This window comes from Homalodisca vitripennis, unplaced genomic scaffold (genome assembly GCF_021130785.1).
Source record: "Homalodisca vitripennis isolate AUS2020 unplaced genomic scaffold, UT_GWSS_2.1 ScUCBcl_644;HRSCAF=3109, whole genome shotgun sequence".
Classification (NCBI taxonomy): Eukaryota; Metazoa; Arthropoda; class Insecta; order Hemiptera; family Cicadellidae; genus Homalodisca; species Homalodisca vitripennis.
The window spans coordinates 1-4,112 of NW_025776774.1; the positions used below are offsets into that span (position 1 = coordinate 1).

Below are 4,112 nucleotides of genomic sequence, written 5' to 3' on the forward strand. Positions count from 1 at the left end.
CCTTAGATATCTTTCAACAGAAAGAAGGCTTCTCAGAAGCTGTATGTAATGTATATATACTATATATAGTAATATATATATAGTATGTTTTTGATTGAGAAAAAGGCAAATTCAATTATGGAACAAAAAACACTAAGATATACACTTGTGTACAGACTCTTAATGGTAGCAAAAAGGCAAACTCAAAATTGGTGTCGGAAATATAATTCAGTTGAACCTGAAGTGCCCATACTGGTGCAACGCCTACGAAAATGCGTGAAAAGCCGCAGGTAACTGCTAGTAATTAATAAATAAATTATATAATATTCTCTACTCTTATTCCATTGGTTTATATCCAATACTTGGTTCTATTGGTTTATAATATGTACATCTTCTTGATATTTATATTAAATATAAATACTCGCCTAAATTGGATCCAACTATGAGAAATCACACGTATGTAAAACTATTATAAATTAGATAGCTACCTTGGTTGAATTTCTGTGCCTTAAAAACAAACTTAAGAAACTTGTAAGAGATTACCAAATAATACCTGGCGGTTTTGGCACAAATAGCCCACATGGTCCTGGTCAGCTAACACTTCGTACATGAGGCTAGTGTCCGAGCTGGCACACACTCGTTGTACACAGATGTGCAGGTGACACACAGTGGCTGGCGCGGCAGAACTCACTGCCCTTGGTGGGCTCTACCCTGGCTTCTACCACAAACAGTGTCTGCAACAGACAACCAGCACATCGGTCATGTGATAAGCTATGAAACTATACATAAAGTAGGTATGGTGAGAAGTTTTTACTCTAGATGCCTGTGATGTTGAAACAACGCAAAAAGTCTTTTGGGCTTCTTCGTCACCGACTTGTTTTTGAATCTTTTCAGGACGGACATGGACTCTAGATTTCAGGAGTCAAGTCTGTGACACCGTCAAATTTCAGATGCTGTACTAAGAGGAAGGTGAAAAGTTGAACTCAACATTCGTAAAGTGATCGTGCCACCACTCATTTATGTACTGTTGTTTCCAGAGCACTTATAATAACCTTATTCCTAGCAAAACTTCTGTTATATACCTTATAATTGATAATGTCGAAGGGACACCTGTACGTGACGAAGGTCTGGAGAGATGAAGTGGTCGGTACTGTATGGAAAACTCTGTGTGTATAGTCGGTGTGCTGGGCGAGTCATCTGGTTGTAACTCCCACATCAGCGCGACTCGCTTCTCAGCGTTGACAACCTGACAACCACAAAACTTGTCAGAGATCCATCGTTGAAGATCAGAGTAAATTTTACTACCTTAAGATTACCTGCTAACACATAGATTATACTAACCTTTACTTTGCCGGGCTTTCATTAAAAATCAGGTGTATCACAGGTTTACTGGTATGTTATTCTACCACGCACTCTATTTAAAAGCGTTGCTTCAAAATAAAAATATACCCTTTTAGTGCCAAGTCAGTACAACCCAGCCTACACCTAGACATAAAAAAAACAGTAAATCTATCCGAGAATGTCACCGCTGTCCGTGGAAAGTGTGCAGAGGAACCCGAGGCAGTCAATTCCTTGCCGTGCACAAGAACTCGGCCTTTCGCAAACTTCAACTTGGCGAATTTTGGGTCTGGATTTAGGCCTGCATCTGTACAAAATCCAGAATTTCAAAGTTTATGGCCATAGACAACAAGTTTGTTCGCCAAGCAGGCTTTGGAGCGTTTGGAAGAGGACCCTAATTTTGGCCGAAAAATTATCTTCAGCGATGAAGCACATTTCTGAGATGAATGGCTATGTTAACAGACATAAGTGCCGTATATGGGACAACGCCAACCCACATGAGGTTCACCAGGTAGCGATGCATCCACAAAAAGTTACTGTTTGATGCGTGTTTTAGGCTGGCGGTGGTGATTAGTCCATATTTTTTTTAAAACAATATTGGTGAGGGGCCATCACTGCCAACGGCGAACGCTACAGAACGATGATAACGGATTTCTTTTGGCCGAAATTGAACGATATGAACGTTAAACGACATGTGGTTTCAGCACGACAGCTCTACGTGCCAACACAGCGAACGACACCAATGAACATTTTGCGCATGAACGATTTGAGGGTATGGTTATCTCTTGCAGAGGTAATGTGAATTGGTAACCAAGATTGTGCGATTTTGACGCCCCTAGACTTTTTTATGGGGTTTTCTGAAGTCGCAGGTCTATGCCGATAGGCCTCAATCAACCGATAAAACTTAAGATCAACATAACCCAATGCCATCGCTCAAATTCAAACAGGATTTATGCGGCAGAGTAATTAAAAAATTGGACCACTCGAATCCGTACCATTGTGAGAAACCGCGGTGGACATTTGAACGATGTCATATTCCATACATAATGGCATACATGGGCTTTTCATATGGAAAAATAAATTTCGTTAATAGATCATACATAGCGTGTTTTATTTTATCTCAACATCTACGCGCGCCCAAAATGAAAAACCCTTTAGAAACAATCATATTACCTTTATTTAATATTACATTATTTTATTTATATTAAGTTATAGAAACACATTATCAACACACATCTCTTCAACCTGTTGTTGTGTTTTCAATCAATTACAGAGCATTGGACATATAAATATGAATAGTGGTATGAATATTAGGATAAAAAAAAATCATGTGATATTACTAAAAAAAAACTATTTTAAAATTGTGCATATTACAAAACAGTACAGTTTTACTAACTAATTGTGACCAAACTCTATTCGTCTTATGAAATCTTCGAATTGACCAAAAATCATCACAAATAATGTATAAAAGAGCAGGAACTCAGCAAAATCAAGTCTAATTTACTGCGAGATGAATATACTGTGACAAGTGTAATCAAAATCTCGCCCCTACGTTGTGGCGGAACGTGAATCACTTGTACGTTTTAATGCTGCTATGCAGTGTCTATTACAGTTTAGTGTCAGTAATTCTGCCAGTTCATACATACTTGATTAAATCTATCAATTTTAAAAACATCTAGTTTTCTTTAACCGTTTGAGATATTTGAACTTTCTCTGTTTTTGTAATTACTGCCTATTTTCACAATAAAAACTCAAACTAACAGTAAAAATTTTCTATTTTGATACTTTTTCTAGTTAACTTAACTAACATCTCAAAAACATAATTATTTTTATTGATATGTTTTCTAACTTACATGAATAATTCAGAGATTGTATGATAAACGAATATAACACAATAATGTCACTCTCTTCTCTCTATAACCGTCCATTGTCTTTGTAATTATGAACGAGACGGTATCACATACAAAAATTCAACGAGTAAAATGTAATTATCAGGCATAGTTGGAGCCACTCTGTGACATGATATGTAAAAATGTCATAAAAAATAAGGTACAGCTTGAAAATGTCATATTTTTACACAATAAGTCGCCTTCAACAACATTAAGAGACAAGTGTTTGTAACTGACCAGGTGCTGGCCAGACACAGGATTGTGGGAGACCAGCTGGACAGGACACGTCGAGGTGGCGACCAGCTGCGGCTCCTGCAGTCTCAGTGGCTGAGGGCTCAGCCCCACCACCGAAATGTGGAATAAACTTGTGCAGGAAGGCAGTGTGTAAGCGCGACGTTGTCAAGAACGGTGGCTGGAACTGCAGCAGCAAACGGCTTCTCTTCTTCCGCCCAAGGACACCTCATCCCGATCTGGCGATATTGTGGCACTTCAGTATAAATATTGTGGCACTACAGTATAATATTGGTGGCACTACGGTATAATATTGTGGCAATACGGTATAATATTGTGGCAATACTGTATATAATATTGTGGCAATACGGTATAATATTGTGGCAATACGGATAATAATTGTGGCAATACGGTATAATATTGTGGGCAATACGGTATAATATTGTGGCACTACAGTATAATATTGTGACAATACAGTATAATATTGTGGCAATACAGTATAAAAGTTCAAACTTTTATCTTTGCTCATCGTAAATTTTGAATAAATGAACAATTTAAAAAAGAAAAAAAACAAAGTATACTGAAAATTATTGTGACTTTTTTTTAGTCTAATTATTGCAATATCATCATGACACAATTTTCATATGACGTAAGTTTAGCAAAAAACTCTTAGGT

The 4,112-nt window shown here is 37.4% G+C and overlaps 1 long non-coding RNA gene across 1 annotated transcript; it reads right to left on the reverse strand.

The window, feature by feature from the left end:
* Nucleotides 1–642: 642 nt before the first annotated feature.
* LOC124370898 lies at nt 643–3,565 on the reverse strand. The gene is made up of 3 exons (XR_006923219.1): nt 3,444–3,565; nt 1,062–1,225; nt 643–713 (listed from the first exon to the last, which is right to left on the reverse strand). It is a non-coding gene; the product is annotated as an uncharacterized LOC124370898 (long non-coding RNA).
* Between the last annotated feature and the right edge of the window lie 547 nt (nt 3,566–4,112).